Genomic DNA, 22,178 nt, shown 5'->3' with positions numbered 1-22,178 from the left:
GACTGACGGCCCCGTTGGCCAATGCGGTTTGCGGCGGGGAGCGGAGAGAGCCAATGAGGTTGTGGTTGCTGAGCGCGAGCGCGGAGGCAGCGGCCAATAGGAAAATTCGCGGCTGCTGGCGGCGCGCGCCGGTTCGCGGGGCTGCTGCGGAGGGACAGAGCGGGGAGACAGCGCGGGGCCGCCCCTCAGAGCCGCCCCTCAGAGCCGGCTGTGGGGAGGGACGGGGCCGCTGCCGTCCCCCCTTCATCGTGAGCGGCCGGAACGATAATGCCCCGATTAAGGGAATAAAGAGTTGACGGGCGGTAGCGGTGCTGCCCGGGGCCCGCGCGAGGGGCCGCGGCCGGAGGCGCTGCGCTGCGCTCCGCAGGTCGCTTGTTTTCAATGCGGCTGTCAGTCAGCGCCGCCCTCGGAGCTGCAGGACCGGCCCGAGCCGCACGCGGCAGCCGAAACCCTCGCGGCGGAGGAACGCGAGAGAGAAGGGCTGAGGGACCCTCCCACCTCCCCCGGGTACAGATGGGCCCTTTGTAGCCAGGGTCGGGCTGGGGGCAGGACGTTCCCGAGCCGCCGCGCCGGGTGAGGAGGAGGCGAGGCCCGGGGGAGCGCGCGGGGCGGTGCGGGATGCGCTGCGGGGCCGGCGGTGCGGGGTGATGCGCTGTGCTGTGCTGTGCTGTGCTGCGGGGTGCTGTGCTGCACGGCTCGTGCCGAGCGCTCCGCTCAACGGCGCCGGGTGTTTTCCCTTCCCTGTACGCCGCCTCCCGGACACGACGCGCAGCCGGCGGCAGCCAGCGACGTCAGCCCGGAGCCGAGGAGCGGGAGAACGCGGAGGAGATGGTGAGCGGGTGGCGGCGCTGGGCGGTGTTTGGGCTCGGAGCGGTGTTTGGGCTCGGAGCGGGGCGCGGGGTGCGGCGCGGCTGGGGAGGACTTTGCGCCGCGATCGCGGAGCAGCCTCAGCCTTCTTTGTTCGCCGGAGATCGGAGCTTGGGGCTGATAACGGCGTGTATCGCTTCATTGCGGGGTACGCGGGGAGGAGTTGATGTGTACGAACGGATAAAAGCGCATCTGCCGGCCGCACGGCTGAGCTGCCCCTCAGCACAGCGCTGTGACATCGCTCGGGCTGTTTGCGGCGGGCGAGATGGCTGTGACCGAACGGAGCGGATCTGTGCCTTCACAGACGTGAGATCCGCCACAAACTTAAGAGCCGAAGTTGGGTGCTTTCCTTCTTTGCTGTCTCCTTTTCCCTTCCTTTCATTTCCTGCAGCACTACATGATTGAAATCTAATGCTTGCAGAACTTGGGCACAGCTCGTTTAATGCTCACTTCACTCATACCGTAGTAAGGGCTGCCGTTATCCTTTTGTTTTTTAGATGTACGCGCTTCTTTGTGCCTGTGGAAGGGGTAATTCCTATACGCCCTTTGCATTGCACTGAGTGCTGCTGTGCCTTAGGCAGCTCACAGTACAGCGTGAGATTCCCAGTATATAATAAAATCCTTGGCTGATAAATTTCAGTCAAGTGCTGACCTGCTGATGCTGGTAATGCCGGGTGCGAGTTTCTGTGCCTAACAGCACTGCTTGCATTACTGAGAATCCTGATAGTAAGAATCGTGATCTCCATGATGGAGTTGTGGCATTGCTCCCTGTACCTCCCGCGATGAAGTGCTGCAGGCTGCATTAAGTACATCGCTCCTTTCAGGATCCATAATTCTCAACATATGTTGTTTACACATTGGTGGAAGGCTGTGTGGTGTGGGGCAGCACTCACAGCTCAAATTGTGGTGGCTTCAGGAATGTGACCGCAATAGAGACAACTGCAGCTTCACATTAGATCTGCTTGGGAAGGGCTGTTTTGTTGTACGCAGTAAAGCAGGGCATACCCAGCGCTTGGAGTAACTGAAAGGGCTGCGTAGCTCCGGAAAAATAAGTTGTGAACTCTGCAGTGCCTTCCATCACACAGACTGCTTGGATGGATGGACGGCTGCTCCATTTATTTTAAGCAACCTCTCTGTAAATGCTTGTCTAAAATATTTAAATTACACGCTCCATTAGGCAAATGGGTTTATCTTCCCTTTGCTTGGCTAAAGGAATGTATGAGGAGCGCAAGGTTTAGCAGAACAGTGCTGTCACAGTGCATACTTTCACTGCGTAGTTTATCTTCGTGTATTGTCCAAAGGTACTTAGAATGTATTTTATTTGACGTGTGATCTTTACAAAGTTGACTTGGATTTTACCATCTCGGCCATAGTTGCTGTCAATGTAACTGGCATTCCATGAATGTAACCTGCCCTTGGATTTGACCTGGTATTTAGCTGGGATTCATGACAATTTTTCACCTTCTCTGATTCTCATCTGTTCATTTAAAATCCCTGCAGCAGCTTTTAGTCTCTGAACTTCTTTAATATGGGAAGAACCGGTAACAGTTGTGAAGGGAGAGACATTGCCATTGTATTCAGTCAGGATGTTGCATAGAAAGGGCACAATTCCTGCCGTGTACTTTGTGCAAACATATTTTGTACAAACTGCAGTTTAGAGTAGGTGTCTTACCATGCAGCCCATCTGCATGCATGTTAGTTATATAAAACTAAGCTGCTCTATGTGCTTTTATGCAATACAGCACATGACTTCTGCAGCGTTTTTGGTGGGTTTTTGGCATTATCAGAATTGATGCGTTGTGAGGGAAAGCTGCTCAGAGCTCTTGTGGCACCAGGTTCATAATTTGTTGCTCTGAATATTTTATGATGTGAGTATGAAGCTCTGGAACAAACGCTGTAAACAAATGCTGAAGCAGCCAAGTGTGAGATGACGTTTAGCTTTAGTCTTTACATTTGAACACACTGAATGTGCTTTTTTCTTAATGGCCATCAGAGTCATCATCCAAGGTGAAAGGTTAGGTCAGTTGTTTTACTTTCTTGCTGGTGTCTATGGAGGAGAGAGGGAAAAAGCCACTTCTAGAGTTGAATCAATATGGATCGGGAAAGGATTTCTAGGATTCAGTGAGATTAGTTGGACGTTCTGTGAGTCATCTGAAACTGGGGGGTTTCTTTTTCTTCTTTTTTCCCTTCAGTGCCATAAGAATAGGTGACTCAATTAAGTAATAGCCAATCTTTTAATGCTGGAAGCTGGGCTTACTGCAGCCATGTGTTCAAGAATTAGCATTTTTGGCATATATACATGGAATCATTTAATAGTAAGTGGGCAGCATCTATTATTCATCATTAGTTTGTACACACTACATCAAACAAAATGGCATTTGAAAGTAGTGATTAAACTCATTGATTGCCATGGTGTTTTGGAATACTCTGACATTCTGACCTATCAAAGCACGTGCTTCTCTAGAACGTCAGTAACTTGGGAATAGCAAATGTGCAGGAGACCTACTAGGAATGTAAGTGTGGGGGGTGTTACGGAATATTTTAATCTCTTATAGAGGAGATTTCAGTTTAGTTAATGAATCTCATGTCAGGTTCCTCAGAGAGTGGGGCTGAACACACCCTGGAATAGTGGCCATGACTGGGACATGCAGCCATTGAAACAAACCGCCTCTGTGTGGGAATTCTCTTAGCTCAGCAAGGCCCCTGAAATGACTGGATTCATTTATTTTCACCGATTTATTTATTCAAATTCTTTAAAAATCGATACGGTTCTTTTACCATTATTTTTTTGCTATGGAGTTGTGTTTTTGTCATCCAGCCTATGTAAAACTGATGGAAATGTCACGGCAAATAGAAGCCATGTGAAGTTGGTTTTAGGAGGTTGGCCACAATGAGTTTAAAGGAATCTGCTTAATTGTATCACAGATTGTGTACCTGATACTGCCAGGAACCTGTTAGAAGAAGTTTTGCTTCTTTGTGAGCAGAAAAGCTGCCATTCCATGGCAGGATCTGGCAGCATTATTTTAGCATCATTATTTTCTAAGCTTTTTTCTTTTTTCTTATTTCTGCTGCTGTGAAAACAACAGCCACTTTTCTTTTAATACCCAAGAAAAAGTTGTTTCAATTGTTTGCTGTAAAGAAATCTAAATTGAGCGACCTTTGTTGCAGTGCGGAGCTAATGAAACTAGAGTTATTCTAGCCAGTAATTTATTGCTTACATTTCATCTGCTCTGGTGGTCTCATTTTTACCCCTGATTCTGAAGTGTTGAAGTGCGCCTCCTCCGTTATAGTAAATGTGCTGTGTTCAATTTACAGAGCGATAAAATGCAGGTAACTGCTTTTCAGGACAGTGATGGAGGTGTCGCACTCAGGTTTTCTCTGGGCTGTTCCAGTAGCTCAGGGACCGTGTTGCAGTGTTTAATCTACAGAGGGCTGGATGTATGTGATGATGTTGGGTCAACTTATTTTTGTAGACTTTCAATTAAAACACAATAATCATTTGATAGTATGCAGAGCAGCGGAGCTTACAGAGATTTGCAGAGTGACTTCAGAAGTGGTTCTTAAAGGTGGGCTGTCTCTGAGTTGTGCAACTTGTGCTTTTCAATAACGCTTTAGGTGCGTCAATTAGATGCTTGAGTTAGAGAGGACAGACACTTCAAGATGCAAATAAAAACAGGTGGACAAACAGCAGTGTGCAGGGAAGTTTTGTACCTGATCTGCAGGGAAGTTTTGTACCTGTTGATGAGTGAAATGACAACAACTACCCATAACATTTTGATTTGGTTTCAGATGTCAGCAAGTGTACCCAGCAATGGTCCTGAGGTATCAAAAGCATAGGATTGTTACGTGTAGTGGTTCTAAATTGAAGAATTTTCCGGTAGGTTTAAGACGGTCTCTTCTTCTGCCTGAATAAATATCCCATCTGACTTTATTCTATCGAAGTAATGTCAAGTGAAGTATCACACATGAATCCTAACTTAAACTGGCAGCGTTCTGCTTCTTGATGCCACGGGCTGGGTCATACCGTGCTGGTATAACTTCTCCACGTACTGGCAGCCCGGTGGTTCTTTAATTCAGTGTGACAATACAAGTAGTGGGTTATTGACAGCAGCTGAAGCGAGACCATTATGACTGTAATCGATAACATACCTACATGGAATAACAAGTACTACCAGGGACATATTTCGTATTGATTCAGGCATTTATGCTGTTTGCACTACCCCCAGCTTGCTCCTTCCATAATTTGTGTAATAAAAATCTCTACTTTAGAGAAGCTGTTACTAAGTTAAATACCAAAAAATGATGACATGATGAATTCAAGATGTAAATTACATATTGAAGATTTTACTATAAGCAGAAATAGTGCTTGCTAAATTCCTGTGGGTTCTGATTCAGGACCAAGGCACTTCCTTACTGTAGGCTGAAAGATAATGGAAGTAAAAAACCATTTTCCTTCTCCCAAGGCAGTATTTAGAGGTGGAGGTAAGATGTTTTTAATGGGATTTGACAGTGGAATTCTACTGAATTGTCATCCCTGAGTTTGGTAGGAGTTCTTTACCACTAACAGTTATCCTTATTGCAGTTCTTAAACTGCCATGGAATTTTCTCTTAATACTGAAATGTATTCCTGTCTCTCACTAACTGAGGCACGTATTTTAAAAGATTGATTCTATCTTCTGATTTTCTAAGCCTAAAGCCGGTAAAAATTGAAGAGAGAGTGCAGATTATTATCAGGAAATGGGTAATGAGAATATTCCTTAAAAGTAATGCCCAGCTTTGTGGAGATACTTGCTGAATCTCTTCCTTGCTACATCTCTATTCATCGTGTTGATTAGGTGACGAGCTGCGAGTCCAGTGGAAAATTACTGTACATGTATGTTGATTTAAAACCTTTATTAGGTTTGAAGTGCAATAAAACTTTAACAGTGCATCACAAATAATCTTGGCATGTGAAGCCTATATAAATCTTCCACTGTAATTGCTTATGCAGATTGATGTGTATTGCAAATCTTGATTTGAATGCCAGACAAAAGTAAAATGTGGGGCTGTGGCGTGCGCGAGCTGCCTGGATACACAGCCTGCTATTTCTGGTGGCGTTATCATCTTTATAGCCAAATATATCTGCGGTTTGTCAACAGGTGTAATCTCAGTGTAGACAAGAAATGTTCATGTCTTCAGGTTTGTTGTTAATCAGATTATTAAATAAAGTCCTAATTCTTGGTGAACTTGTGGATTTTATTCATCGCCGTTTATGCCATTTTAGTGGCGTCGTTGCTTTGTTCTAGAAGACTTTTGGTATTCAGATATCTTTGTGTATTTCTGTGGTATCTCATTAACTACTGGAATTCATAGGATTTGGGAGATTTTGGATCATAAGGTGAACATGAAAATCTTATGGCCTTTTTCAGCATGCATCTTTAAAATTGCGCTCGGTTTTGAAGGCATCTAGTTCCCAACCTGAGCAGAGTAATTCAGAGGTGCTTGGCAAGTCAGGGTTTCAGAATACGAAGTTTCCATTTATACTGTTGTAAACTGCATAATGAAGCCCAATCTCCACTCCAGATTCAATAATTCAGAGGATATTGAACATCCACACTCGCTTCAGGCTGTGTGGTGGACTATATTGCCCACAATTAAACAGATGAATGCACAAATAAGGATAGGCATCCCTCTAAACTGTTCTGTCTATATTTAGCAAATTCTTCTCATTTCCCACTCTGTAGGAGGGCACTGATGTCGGTAACTTTAACGTTGGCCGGTAGAGCTGTGAGTGTTTTGAGCCCTGTCTTGTAGTATGTTTTACTTTCCCATGCTATTTTGGCCTTGTATTCTCTCTGTTTCTGTTTGATGTCCTTTTAGATGCAAGAGGTTTGCTTCGTATCCTACCTGAATGTAAGAATGAGTAAAAGCCAGCTCTTCGTGCTGCAGAGGACTAGGAAGTACTTGAAAGCTTCACAGGGTAAACGTTCTGGAATTTGTGAGGAATATAACCAAGGCAGGGGATGATGCAAAGAAATCTCCTTTTCATGAAAACCAAAGCTATAGAATCTGCAACTTCTTAGCTTGTTTTAGGCATTGATACTTGAAGGGCTTCAGTTTGTGCTTTCATCTGGAAGTTATTTCTTCCTTCTGCTGTCTGTAGTTCGCTGTTATATTCCAGTATTGCAGTGTCCTCGCTTACTTGCTGTTCTCCCTGTTGTTAGGTAGTTAGATGACTAAAATGTTTTTCCTTCTCTCCTGAAGACATCCAAGCTGGGTCTGCAGTCTTTAAAAGTTTCTAAAAATATGTGCATCTTTCAGAGGAAATCTCTTTGCTGCTTTAATACACTGTTTGCTTTTTAATCAGAAATAAGTGGACTTGTATAAAGAACAAGCACGGGAGATTAAAAAAGAGTAGTTTAGACTGGGAGTATTCCAACAGATACTCAGGATAACTTTGCTGACGGGATGCTGCTCCTTCTGTCACCATGGCATGACACTTGTGTTTCACTGGAATCCTGTGAACTGACCTCAGTAACACTATTGCAGGACCGTGTGTCTAGGGGAAGGGTTTACACGAACTAAAGGTGGCACAGGGGGTGTTAGGCAATACTAGCGTACTCACCTGGGAACTGAATGCAAAGGTGTTTTCCCTGACAGGAGACAGGCATTAGTTGTGCTGAAAGAACCACAGAAAGTAAGCAGTTGATGCATAAATAAAACCGTTTATTGGCTCTTTATTGTTTCTGGCTTTTGAGGTACGGGCTCAATACCTGTGGAATGATGAATAACCACTACTGTGTTTTACTCTGTTAAACAAACTGGCTACTGATCCCAGCAATGAAAGAGCTTACAGGTGCCAAATGCGGTTCTGTCTGCTGCAATAAAACAGCTGGAGCAGGCGGCTGGAGGCTGGAGATTTAGTGTGCTGTGTGACTGTGCTGTGTGACTGTGCTGCATGGCTCCACCAGTGATGCAGAGAGCTCGGCCTGTGGGAAAAAGCTTTTTAGTCTTTCGAGTGTATTTTGTCATGGTACCACAAAGGAGGGGAAAGACTAATGAGGATTGCAGAGCAAACACAACTATTTCCTGTTGAAATCTATGGGAAAGCAGCTGGTTGTGCAAAAGAGAGATTTCTTTTAATTTTTGCTTTCTGCAACCAAAATTGTTGGTATCTTCCAAGATGAGTTTTAAAGAACGGAGCGGTTGTTTCAGAAGGGTGAAGCTGGAGCTGCAGTCTGTAGGAAAAGATGATCTTCCAGGAACTTTGGGCTTTGGTTAAGTCCTAAGTATGATGTAGAGATTCCAGGAGCTTTACTGTCAGTATAGTTGCTCAGCTAAGAAAATAAGAATTGCAGTGTCTGATTTAAATCAGAGCTTTATGCTCTCTGTAGATCTATTAAGGATATCTGCATGTAGGCTACAGTGTGTACTGCTACACAGAATGTAATTGTATACCGCTCTGAGGTTGTTGTGAAGGGAATCAATACCCTTTGCTTTGCTTTTCATTACTGAAGGCATCTGAAATGTTGACCAACTTTATCTTACTTGTGTCAAAGGCATCACAAAGGCCTTACACACCATTCGACCTACTAGCACAGCTTGCAAAGAGCTGTCAGGCTTAGACTGTCAGTTGTTTTCTGACTTGATGAACTGAAATCTAATGAGGAGAATCCTGCACTGCGGATGCATCTCACAGGTGCACGCAGTGTGGGGAGTCCAGAATGAAAATAGTGGTTTTAAAAAGAACTCCAGAGTGCTCCTCCTTATTTTGGAGCTCCAGATTGATTATTTAGTGCAGTTTGACTCAGTATACCTGAATTATGTGTTTTAAGAGAACTGGAAATAGGATTGACTGTTCTTTGGGAAATATTTGGCATCTCTCTCCCTGCTAAATAGTCCTTCTTACAGCAAATGTCACTTGGGGCTTTTCTAATGAAGAAGAACAAACCCAATACCTGGCTTGTGTATTGTTGTCGCTTCACACGAACTCGAGTGGCTGATTGCTGATAAAAATGTCAAGGTTGAGTTTATACAGGTTTCTCCCAGTTCCATCTCAGCATGTGCTCTCACTTGTGTTTTGGAGGCAAGGCAAGCTACATGTAGGTTCTTCATGAGAAGTTAGGTATGTAAATGTCTTTGGTGGTATGAACTTGAAAGAAACTTAGAAGGCTTGTGGAGCACAGAGACAAAATCCAACTGGTCGAGAGTAGGTGTAGGATCCAGGAGGAAAATCTGTGCATGTTTTGTGTGTCCTTGGTTGACTGGGGAATTCAGAGCACTCACTGGAAGATGAAGGAATCCAGCTCTCTGCATTATTGGACCCAGAGGCCATACTGTGTCATTACTAATGCATCCAGGCATGTTCAATAAAATTCATGGTTATACATCTCATTGTCATTTTCAGAGCTCATTGATTTAAGTAGCTCCCACCAATACCGAATACTGCAACAGGCAGCATGGTGTGATGTGCCAGTAGGAACTAAATGAAGAGTCATGTTTCAATTGAACATTGAGAGGAAAAAATGACTCTGAGTGTGAACAAACATTGGAACAGGTTGTCCATGGAGTCTGTGGAGATTTCCTTCTTGAGATTTTCAAAACCTGTCTGAGAAGATTGTAACTTGCTTAGATTGACTCAGATTTTAAGAGGGAGCTTGGATTAGGGGGTCTCTGTTGGGCCCTTTGTGTATCGATCATTCTAAGAAAAGTATTAATTGAATGTTCTTCAAGTTAGTTTATCTTTTGCAAGAGGAAACAGAATTGCAATGATCCTAATGGTGCAAGGGGCAATTTCCACCTGCCTTTCTTAACCAGCAAATGTAACCCATTAGTGAATCTCTGAGCAAGGGCAAGGAACGCAAGGGGAGAGCCTGAAGGACAGAGCTCTGCAGGCGGATGGGGATGTGGCTGCAGTTCCACCATAGCATCGCTAGCATCTGCATTTATGAAGCCCCATTTCAGGGGCCCTTGCAGCTGTCTCTCTTTTTGTTTGTTGCTGTTTTTACACATTTTGGTCTCTTTTAACCAGTATGGTTGTACCCACTGAGATTATACCTTAAGCTCCAACTTTTGGTTGGAATTTTAAAGAATTTTAACACATTTATTTAAATTTGAAGGCTTCCACTCTCGCTGCATGCAGCTGGTTTCAAAGCACATTGAATATAATCTTCTAATGAGTTTGGGCCTTATGACAAGATGTGCATTTCTTCTGTGATTTTATTTTGTTTCTATTTGGTATTATGTTCTTGGTGAGTAATACTTGCAGTGGCTTTTCTACTAAACCATGTTAGCAATAGCAGCAGGAAGCTGTAGTGTGCTCAGCTGGAACATTTTTGTCTCTGGGGTTCTTGTTATTGCATTGAGAGTAAGAAATAACTGCCTGCTTATCTTTGTAGTATTTTGATTCCATTCTCCCACTCATCCCCTTTTCTTGTTCAGTGTTATTTTATTGGTTAGGTTTAAGGCAGATGCTAGGAATAGTAAATCCAAGTTGATTATAAGAGATAGTGCCTGGCACTGGCATGTTTGTAACTAGGAAGATGAAAACAATGGGCAGTAAATATTTTGGACAAGCTGAAAGAAGTTGCTAAAATCATTCATCATTATTTTGTCTGCTAGGCTGTATAAACCAAACAAATCATTTCCTCTCATCTGTGCTCATTTTTGAACAGCCTCAGAGCTGTTCTGATGGTGTTTGGAGCTGTATTTCTGCTCAGCACTCACTGCTTTTTGTTGACATATTTCACATTCCCATCCCTTAACTTGGTAAGTTCGGTCCTCTTAGGATGTGGTGCTGGGACAGTCCCGGAACTGAAGGTCTGTGCTTTTTGTCTCTACCACTGGACTACATGAGAGTGCCTCAAGGACGTGTTTGTAACGCTGAGATAAAGGTGCTCAGCCTTTGCTTAAAACCCTGTACTGTGGGACTGCGTTACCCAACGAGCATGTTTTGCTCATCTCATGGGGATGAGGCCTGAGTTGTTAAATCTGTGGCAGCAAAATGAAACAATTTTGGAACCAGGTCATCATTTTCAGCATCAGTAGCAGGTCATACCCTTGTCAGTTGGCATTGGCTCAGTGTGATGTTCCGGTCAGAACTGTCTGGGTGATGCCTGGAGTTGTTCTCTAAGAGTCCTTCACCCTTTGTTTGGAGCTGCTAGTAGCAGTGCCCCCCTGTTAGATCAACAAGCTGTTAGTCACTTGGTTGCATAGTTTTTACTCAGAGTTTGATCAGCTCCTTTTGTTTTTCAGAAATATCCGTAGCTGGTTTCTGCTTTATGGACAACGGAAGGGACCGAACAACTCACTGGAAAGAGTGGTAAGAGCCAGAATTTCATTACATTGACTTCTTTTATTAGCAACATATACTCCAAATCTGGAAGGCATAATGGTTACTAATGTAATTCTTCTTGCTGCTTACTGTTCTAGACAGTCTCACAATTGTCACTCTTCAGACGCAGTAAAGTGATGAAAGACTCATTCAGGTTTTTTTTAATAATAGTCTTCAGTAGCTTTAGTCAAACAGTGGGGTTATTGAACTGTGTGCCTAAGATATACAAGACTTTTAATTAGCTTGCCTGGCAAACTACCGTACAAGAACAGTTGCCTATGTAGCCAAAGTGCAGACTAATTAAGTGTATATAATATAGCCTCCCAAACTTCATAAAAGGACCTTTGCAAAACGTTTTGTTCTACTGCTGTCCTGCTTTTAAGGCAAGAGATTTGGCTTCCAGAGTCTTAACAGCTTGCTCTCAGCCACTCCAAGCACTTGTGTTCATTTGTACTATCAGACTTCATCTGAGGTGTGCCATACATTTTCAGAATGATGATGCTTTCAATTTATTTCCCATCAGCCATGGAGATCATCTGGTAATTCCTTTACAAGAGTAACTTATAGGCTCAGATTGCTTGTATGTATTAATATAATATAAAATAGCACTGAGTTTTTACAAACCATAGACGTCTCTGCAAAGCTGGAGCTGTTTGGAACTGTTCCTATTCTTGCAAAGGTCAGCAGAAGAATTTCTGTGGCTTTTAGTGAGCGTAGCATTGTACTCTCTGAGTGGGAAGAATTTTCGCCTTCTCTCTAAAATGGCTTTTAATCATCTCCAGGGTGGAGTTACATGAAATCGAAGTAACTGTTGTACTGTTTGATTATGAAATCTTTTGGGAAGTGCAAGGTGTGACACAAAAGTAGCATTTTAACCTATAAATGTTTTCAGTTTAAAAAAAAAAAAAAGCCTATGCTGAGTAATTTTAGAAAGGAATTTCCCTTTCATGTATTGTATATCATATGTGGATGCTGATCAGTCCCTTCCATATGTAGCTCTCAGGAGCTATTTTTATCTGGTGTATCTGACAACAAATTTATTTATTTTGAATTTAAGCTTATACTATTGTCTCTGCTTGCTGTAACTTGCAGATTAAGTCTGAGTTACTCTGTGTTGGATGCTTAAGAGTTTACCTCTTTACTTGATTATCTTCTAATGGTTGCACAAGCTTCTCAGACTTGCAGCTGAGTCCTAATTTTGCCGTCATTATTATCCCTGATTCTGGTGCCTTTGGTGATGCTGAATGGTCTCAAGGACTGTTGAATACTTACGTACAATATACGTGCCTTTAATTTCATTTATTTCTGTTAGAATTACTTTGAATGATTTTGTAACTCCTAATTCAAAATGGTTACTTAATAGAAAGTGTAGGGGGATTTACCTTGGTGCTGCTTATGACCTGGCATGGTTTGTGGATGACTTTGTGCTGTGGACAGCTTTAGAGCTGAACTTGTGTTAACCTGCATGAGGCAATCACAAGGCACTGTGTTTTTGTGGGGACAGTGATGTGTGCCTCCTCTGAACCTTGTTTGTGCTGCGAGCTGTCCTGACTGTGAGCTGTCCTGGGACGCAATGGAGCTGAGAGCAGAGGGGGGAATTCCAAGTCTGTCATACAGTTCCCATTGCTACAGGAGCACGATGACTCATGTGATTGTGAATTAGTCCATTTATGCTGCTGTTAAATAGAACTGGAGTTCTTTGAAATGTGTCAAAGCAGTCAGCTATAGGCACTGTATGTATGTGAGCACTTAGAATTGTGTCTGTCAGAAAAGTCGCACACCTATGCATACAAGTATTGAAAACAAATGCTTGTCATCCTCACAGAATGTGCCTTCATTTTGGTTAAATATGCAATTTAACTTCCCTGTGAGATCTTTTGCTGCCTTATTCTTAGTAGCCATGCTGGATTTCATCATGTTGATTGAATTGGGAGATTAAAAATTTAGGATTTAATCCACACTTCTGTAGCTGGAGTCATGGTGGCCCTTCTTAGAATTTGTTCCGTGCTGTTGGAAACATCTCTGGTAAAATTGGCCTGGTCTGTTAAAACTACAATGAATAAAACTTCAAGACCTGATCTCTTGATTTACATTTCTTACAGCAACATATAATAGAATTGGCAAGACATAAATGCTAGATGAATTTTCTCTTTACTTAGCTGCATTAAAATCCCTTCCAAGCAGATAAAGGAGATTTAGTTGATGAGAAGAATTAAACAATAAGTATAAAGCATTATTTAGGATTGGCTTTGAAAAATATCAGATTCTTATCTTTCCCTCTTTAGAGACATATCCACTTCAATTAACTTTCAGTTCTGGAACTGATAGAGATGCAGTTGAGATGCAGCCATTTTTCACCAGCTGCACCATGCACCACATAACAGCTTTTAATTGTTTTTTTCTTAGGTATTAAAAAGTTTATTTCATGGAAAGTGACAGGCAATTATATTTGCCTTTGCTACTGCTCTCTGCAATTGTGGTATTATTTTTCTGTTGTAAATATTTTGAAATTATCCTGGAGAAAAAAGCTTTGTGTTAAATATTGATTGAATGTTGCCTTGTTTTTTTCTCTCCTCCCCGTAAAGCTATTTGCTGGGTACAGAGTGTTGGCTAGAACAGCAAGGATGTTCCTGGAGCAAGTCTTCAAAACCTGACTTGTCAGCTTGAGTTGAACCTCACTGAAGATTGTCAACAGGAATTTTCTAGATCTTTATTCCCCTCGTACAACATAAATGGTCTTTGCTTTGAAGAGCTGATATGTCTGGTTTTGTACTCTTGACATTAGTATGCCTGTATTTTGAGGCCTGTTTCAAACTTTAACTGTCACCCTTGCCTTTTAGATTTGAAGCTGTTTCCCCTCCACTTGAAGCACTGAGATCACTGGGGTCAAAAAGGAGGGTAAAACACGGAACACTCCAACAGAGCCCTTATGAAAGGACTGTTGAATTTGAGTTTGTTAATTAGTGCATGTTGAACATTCCTGGTGATTGTCCCTCCACAGGCAGCTCTGTCGAGGCCACTGCTTGAGGGCTGTGCTCAGTGTTGGGCCCCTCACTATGAGAAAGGTATTGAGGCCCTGGAGTGTTTTCAGACAAGAGCAGTGAGTCTGGTGAGGGGTCTGAGCACACGTCTTAATCTGAGGCAGCTGGGATCATCCAGTCTGGAGGAGACTTAGGGTGACTGTGTCACGACAGCTCACTGACAGGTTGTAGTGAGGTGGTGGTTGGCCTCTTCTCCCAGGTGACAAGTGACAGGACAAGAGGCCTCTGCTCTAAGTTGTGCTAGGTCGTGTGTTAAGAAAAATTTGTTCTTTTAAAGAGCAGTAATACTTTGCAACATGCAGCTTACCTACATTCTTGTAGGTGTGGATTCAGAGCTAGTCAGGCCTTCCTGGCACTGTAGGACAAATATAATCAAAGGTGACTTTGATTATGGAAGCAATGTCTGCTGAAGATCGAAATGGATCCTGCCATTTAATTTGAAGTTTTCATGTGATCTGCATTACTGTGTAGCTATTCCATAGTAAACAGTTGCTCCTGTTTATTGTATGGAAGGCATGATGGAGGTCAACTTTTCCAGTCCAATGGAGAGCCATGAAGATTCAGCTTGGCAAGGTGGAATGTGAGATAATAAAAGCTGTGTGGGTTCTTGACGAGGTCAAGCACAGGAGAAGCTGTCAGACAACTGTAATACTCACGTCATTCAGCTTGTATTGAAGCTGTGCTGGAAAAGGACAAATACTGAAAGCACATTTATTGTCTTTAATCACAGCAGATACACCAGTGGGAGTTCTCAGATTTGGTGGAGCTTGCTAGTAGATGTGTCATGTCAGCTGGCTTTCAGGCTGAGCGAGTTACTGTACTCAATGGGGTGCTTAATTTTTCACGGGTGGAAGGAGTTGTGTACAAACTAAAGACTGAGAAAAATATCTTTGGTCACAATGGAATTTGTCAAACAGACACGTGTGTGCTGTGCAGTTGTTCATGCTTGTTAATGGCTAATTGACTTGCAGCTCAGCTCAGATAGGAAGGTTTTTGCCTTTTTTCCCTGTGTAAAACACAGAAGAGAGTGCTGCTGCCTCACCTGGTGTGCTTGGTGTCTCACTAACTCTGTGGGCTGCTCATTCCCTGCTTATATTGTGAGAGCAGATGACTTGCAGTGTAACACTATATCTATCTTTGAGATATGTGAGAGACGCAGCTTATTTCCTAGTACAGTTACAGGAGCAAAGGTTACTTAGCCTTTCTGAAGGTTATTGAATGTTACTGCAGTTTTTCTGAGTGATGTACACAGATGACATTTTACATCTTGGTCTTGTGACCAATCAACTCTTCTTATTATGTAAACTTTTGCTAATTTCTGCATATAATGTAACTCTTCTTCTCTCTGGGAAGGCAGCAATGGAAACAATAGCAATGGCAATGGATTGTGATTTATTTATTTTTTAATATAGCAAATTATCTTGGTGTAGTGAATTAGAAGACCATTCTTGATCAGAAACTGTGATCAATTGTGAAACAGTCAAGCTACATTAAAATGTGACAAAAATTGTAAATTCTTAATATTCATTTAATACTGTGGGTGTAACATAGAGTAGAAGTAATTTTATCTTGGTCCACTGAAGTAAAATTAATCAAAAGAGGAGCAGTGCAGGAGAGAGTGGCATTTTATTTTGTCACACCGTGACTGTAAGGTATTTCAGAATAGGGTGAGTTTAAGAGGTAGTTGTTGCTGGAAGGGATGAATGTGGGATTGTGTGTGTCAATTTATAATAGGAAAGGAATTTCATTAGCACTACTATTCATTTGTGTTGTGGGAGGAAGAGTAAAATAGATTCTCATTGACTTAAAATGTCACTGTCAATTCTGGCTGCTGGAGTTCTCAGCAGTTCATTGGTTGAATATGTGGAAGAAAATAGGACTGAGGATCAGCCCTGTTCTCTCTAATTAGGATCCTTGGGGTTTTGTGTGGGCTTATATGTTTGTTGTTGCAAAACATTGTGCTTTTTCATTTTCTCCTTACACCCAGGTGCTCTTTGATTTCTGATAGTGCTTTGGTTTTATTTCTGGAACGCAAACTGCCCTCTCAAATGCAAAAATACAGTTTCTAGTGCCTATATTCCATACCTTCTTCCTTCTGTTCTCCTGGAAAGTCCTTGACATTTCTTTGCTTGCTCTTTTTATTGCATAATGTTTACGCTCTTTTCTTGTCTGGCTGCTGGCTGCTCTTTCTTTAATATTTCTCTCCAGCTTTTGCTTATTCTGCCTTTCCAAGAACTGTACAATGAATCCATTTTCCTTTTCTGTCTTCGCTATTCTGTCTTTTGCTCCATTTTTTCCCCCTCAAAGTTTTAGTGTAGTCCTTATCAGTCATTGTTTGAAATTGAAGTCTGCATGGTCTACCAGTTCTGGGTTTACTGTCTGGTTTATAGCATACAGGCATAAACATTAAAAAGTGTTTGCTCTTGTTAGTTTCTGATTATTGTGTAGTGGGGAAGTGTTAAGGTGTTAAGGCTTCACATTTTAAATATGGCTTTAGTTGAACTATTGCTTCTCAAAGTATTTCCACTTATCTCCGAAGTCATAATTACAGCATTCATTGTATTTCAGTATATTTCTGCTCTTAGCATTCTCTTCATGTCTTGGACTTAAGTCATTCCTCTCAGCTATTGCTTTTTTTCCACCCTTACTGGAATCTGCATTTTTGGACCCCATCTCCTTAATCAGTTACATTACGTGTTTCTAACGAGACTCTCTCATATGTGTAGAGGATCTTTAGTTATGTTTTACATGATAACCTCACTTGGTGCCTTTTTTAGTGCAAGACTCATTATGAGAATGAGTTGAACAGCCACATTTTGAAGTAGGCATCTTCAATTTGGACTTCATTAGGAAAGAGCTGCTAAGCCTTTTCTGTCGCAGCCATGATGCTTAATGTATTTACATGCTCAAGCTTACTCCTAGAAATAGTTGGTGTTTGTGCTGTGGTTACTGTCCTGTCATGTGATTTGGAGGTGGTTTCAGAACGCTGTTCCTCTGGGTAGAATCCTTTCTCTGATTTCAACCAAAATTAATAGCAAAGATAGGCACTGTTTTCAAAATAGTAGATCAAAGACTTACAAGAAAATCAGTTAGAAATTTAATGAAACTTGATGATCTTGTCCCTGCCAAGAAAAGCCAACATTTGCAATCCTCTTTGAGAATAGCTGTGAGAAACCTAGAGAAACAGCAGAATGGGGGAGTTGAAGTGCCAGTATCTCAGACCTGTTTGAACATTAGCCCTGCCTTCTGTAAGAAAAACTGCTTCTAAATAGCTGGTCTCTTAAACACACACAGAATTTTACGATGCATAAATTGGCAAGCAGCAAGCAAAGAGACTTCAGAGTGATGAATGGATGACAGGGTGCAAGACTGAAACTGTTTTATTCATGGATTGTGAGGTCAAGAATCGCTGCTGGGAAGGGGGTGGCAGTTGAAGGAGAGACAGAACCCAGGAGCTGGAGAATCCAATGAATTACTGAACCACGCTGTCAGGATTCTTTTTGACAGTTACAACTCTGGCTTGTAACTCTTAAATGTATTTTATTGTCATGAATTTTCTTCTCCCAGCTTTAATGACATCACTGACAACAGCTGCTTCCAGTGTCACTGCCTGAATCCTCCTAAACTTCAGTTTATTCCCTCACATATGAAGCAAAAGGTAGAAACTCTTTCGCTTGTTTTTATTTCCACCCCCTAAACTGCACTTCTTCCCCACTCTTTCTGAGGGTTGTAGTGTAGTCACTAGGTTGCAATTATTCTTTGTAGTGCTGTCATAGTATGCACTCAACATGAAGGTGTGTTTCATATTCTTAAATACCCTGAAGTAAAGCAAATAAAAACGGGTCTAAAATCGGTTTTGAATGAGTTGCTGTCCAACCTTGTGGTAAACATCTAATGAGCCCTTAGGTTGGGAATGGGTGAGTGAAGAGCCTGAGATCCACAGCTGAGAGTCAGTGGGCTGCACACTGCTGCAGGATGCTTGGGCACTGCTGATGTGTGGATTTGCTTTGCATGCTTACTGATGTATAATGGGGAATTCTATGTAGCTGTACTACAGAGTGTTCTTCTTAAGCCTGCCTTTGTTCCTGCAGTTATCCAGCAGCACAGCACAGTCTGCTAGTTTTATCTACATGGTGAGCCAAAATGTTATAGGCATACTTAGTATGCGTGCCCTCGGTTAATCGTGACCCTTACAATCACTGAGCTTGGAAAAGACCTTTAAGATCATAACATTCATTGTGCGCTGGTTGAAGTGGGAGCAAAGTACGTGTTGTCTTATGTAGAAGGGAGTGAGTTACATACCTGCCAGACAAAAAGCTTGCTAAAATAGCATCTGTTTTCCTAAACAAAGCAATTACTTGTTTTAATCCTGAAATCCATGAAGTAAATACATCGCGCTTTCTGCTTTAGCATATGTTGATTTTTCTTTTCTCTGGAATTGGCAAATTAAACTTTGCTTTAGAGCAAAACCGAGTAACATCTGAGGCAGTTCTATGCCTCGTGAGTTATTGGAGAGGACGTTTGGTACGTAAAGCTTGTTTTCATTTTGCTAGCTCCTCTCCATTTCTCTTAATCCCTTTAGGAATCTCGGTTTGAACCCTTTTTGAACAATTTTTAGAGGCCGGGTAACCACTGCAGGGAATGGAAGGAATTTTAACTATGATCTCCCTTTCCCCTTACATTTGTCCCTTCCTGGACTGCAGTCCTTTCTGCCAATTCCAGCAAAACATGCCAGATGCCAAAATATGCTTTGATAATCCTGAACCCTGTCACAGAAATCACTGCCTACATGTGGGGTCAGGGGATGTTCAGGGCAGTTATTTTAAATCCTTGAAATTCTGTATCTGTGCAGTAAGTTTGTAGAAGATACAAAGAGAGCTGTTTTCTTAATTTCTCTTCTTAACTGCAGCAGTCTGATAAGTGAAGGCAGGGCTGCTGGGTGTTTTTGTGTAACAGTAATAGAAGTGTAGAAGAAGATGTGAACTTTCTCCATAGTCAGCTGACAGAATAGGATGCGGCTCAGACAAATTTGGTCAAACTTGAGCCTTAGTCGTAACTTTGTGCCCGATTCTGTCTTTTGTTTGAACAAAAATCTCCATAATGAGCTCACTGAAATGAGGCTGCGGACAGAGGTGCTCCTAAGGAGTGCAGATGTCAAATCGTCTTAAAGGTGCTTTCTCAATAGTCTGAAACATCTCTTAAGCTTTGTGCCATTTGGCTTTACCACCATCTAAGATAGTGTTTCGTTTTTAATGGGAGTAAATGTGCAAAAATATACTAAAAATGTAATTCCTGGACATTTTTGGAACCCCTTGGGATATAAGAGTGTACCTGCAAAAGCTGTTATAAATGGAGTGTTAGTAGGTGAAAATTATTTACATTACTTTCATTTTCGGTGTTACTTGTGTTTCCCTCTTTCCTTTTGTATTATGTAGGAATAATAAGTTAATTGTGCTACGAACAGAAGGTCCAGACTTTGTTAAGCGTAATGATGCTTAACAATAAAAAAGAGATGGGCATAGTTTGTTTAAAAGAATTAGAACTGTATAAAATCACTTGCCATCTAGAAATGCTTGTGTAGGTTGGCGTCTTTTGTGCTTCAACACGCGTGGGATGATTTGTGTAATCCGTTATTGATATACTGTAGGAAGTTCAATCATTGAACAGTTCTGTTAGTGCATGTATCTTGGTTATGGCAAGATAAATCTCCTATGACAAACCTGAGACAAAATCCTATTAATTGTGTCCTTCTTTTGACTTCAGCTGAGTCACGTCCAAGTTCTCTGACAAAATTAAATATGAGGGAATGGGAAGAGGCTGCTTGTCATTAATGTCTATAGAGGCAAAGCTAAAATAACTCGGAATTGGGGATAAATATACTGACAGCGCAGAGAAACAGCGGTGAATAGGTATTGATTTGTGTGACTTTTTTATGATTATAGAATCCACAACATTTCGCATATAATTAGCTTTAATGCCGTAATGAAATAACGTGGTTTATTACTCATAGTAACGGAGCTTAGCATCATGTAGCCGGGAATCCTGTCAAGATGACCTGGAAGACAGAGGAGAAACAAGGTTTGTTGTGATGGCATAAACTCATCGAGCCGAAGGTGGATCTCAGTGTGTGTGAGTGCAGGAATGCCATCACGCCTGCCTTGTGATGCAAATGGCAGCCTCTAATATGAAGCTTTGGATCAATTGATTCGTTTCTGGCCGGCAATGGCTTACCCGTGCTGCACTATAATGAGCTTATTTTCCATAGTGATTGTGTGTAGGTGGGGGCAGCGCAGAGAAAAGAGCAGAAGGGATTATAAAGAAAGCAAGGGAGGTGATTTAAAGTCCTTCATGTGGAAAGAGGGGCTTAGAGATGGCTCTTCCCTCTTTTTGCAGCATGCTTTCTTAATTTTAGGAGTGTGTAATTAACTGTGTGTGTTCCAGTGTCCTCCTGGAGACGTGCAGGAATTGGCACCAAGTGAGAAATGTCACCCACGAAGATTAAAATCTGGCTTCTGCAGCATCGAGTTATTTTGCTTTTAGTGTGATGGTTTAGATGCTGAGGATAATTACCGCAGGCTCTGATATGAACTGAAGGCTCACAGGACAGCTATTTTTAACAGTGGTACTAAAAGTTACAGTAAATTATTAATAAATTCAATATCCAATTTGGCAAAAGCTGATAGCGCTGGCTTTAACTGTTCATAAGCTACATAGTAGGATGTTGAGGGAATTAAAGACAACAATAGTAATCAGAATTAGCAGTTTATTAAAGGAAAGCTGCATTGCTTGATGTCCTGAGCGTTGCTGTTGGGCCACGGGTAATCAGCTGGTGCATCATGAATTAAAATGTGGAGTAGTTCTTAGTTTTAATTTTCTATTTGTTACCATTCCTTGGAAACAGCTCCTTTGCTTCTGTACAGATGTGGAGGGATCTGCAAGTTCTTAAAGGCAGCATTTAATGTGCTGCAGGGGTTGGATCTTATGGCAGGCGGATCTCAAACAGGACAGAGCAGCTCTGGGAATTACGTGACTGATGGCCCCTGTTATGACTTCAGTGGATATAAAGATGCCACAGTAACTCTTTGCCATCAGCCCGGATGTTTTTCTGTCCTCCTGGAGACCCCTCTGTATGGAGGTGGAATTGTCTTTATTGTATTCATTTGGTAACCAGCGCATGTGTCGAGCTCTTGCAGCGATTTAGGACTGTGGCTTCAAGCTATTTATAGTGGGATAGGAGGGAGTCAGCTATTCATAGTTGAACGCAACTGGAGAGAGATATAGGGAGGCAGAAATGGCATTTGGATTAGGATCTTTTTGGTAGGCAGTGACTTTATAGCTTTCTTGCTCACAGTGCTCATGTTTATAATGGGCTTTCATTTCCCTGGTGTCACTTCTGCATCTTGTCTGGGATTTGTCATTCTGTCAGCAGTGAATTTTCTGTTCTAGTTTTACTTTTCTTCAAGAGTCTTCTCCCTGCCTATTTTATTGCTCATTAGTTTCTAGCTTCAGTCCTACAGCTTCATCCTGTGTTTTCTGGTCCAGGGCTTTTTGACAACACAGCATGTTGTGGGCTCTGTGCTCTGACACATGCAACATCCTCCTGGTCAGAAGACATGTTTTTCTGCTGTTTGTTTTAGGTTGGTCTGTGTGTTCTTTTTGTTTAGGGGGTGGGGAAGGTTTAGGTGACAGCAAGTGATTCTCCTGGTGGTGATGCTTTTGTTGTGCGTCTGGTATCATCCCTTCTAAATGTCTACACTGATATTTCCAAACAATGGGGAAGGAAGAGCATGATACCTTTCCATGAAGTTCCCATAACTATCCTGAATGGAGCAGGAGCTTAATTAAAGCAGATATTCATGGTAGTAAATGCTGGGAATATTGTCCTCTGTGGAAGCTGGGCTTTATGCTCTGTTGCTGTTTGTGCTGATGCATAAAGCTCTGACTTAACATTGCCACAT

General features: G+C 42.1%; 1 protein-coding gene across 44 annotated transcripts in view; it reads left to right on the top strand.

Annotated features, from left to right (window-relative positions):
* The first annotated feature begins 75 nt into the window (after positions 1-75).
* The window catches only part of ARVCF (ARVCF delta catenin family member), a 151,745-nt gene continuing 129,642 nt past the window's right edge, over positions 76-22,178 (top strand). For 4 of the 44 annotated variants that reach the window (XM_085555505.1, XM_085555497.1, XM_085555503.1 and 1 more), the window contains exons 1-2: positions 97-507; positions 11,101-11,167. The gene's annotated coding sequence lies outside the window, so the exon portion shown is untranslated. The other 40 variants (XM_015877605.3, XM_015877604.3, XM_015877600.3 and 37 more) reach the window with 23 other exon arrangements.

The sequence above is a fragment of the Coturnix japonica genome, chromosome 9 (assembly GCF_054131305.1).
Source record: "Coturnix japonica strain WE chromosome 9, WE-NBRP24, whole genome shotgun sequence".
NCBI lineage: Eukaryota > Metazoa > Chordata > Aves > Galliformes > Phasianidae > Coturnix > Coturnix japonica.
This window is presented reverse-complemented; position numbering and strand designations above follow the sequence as displayed.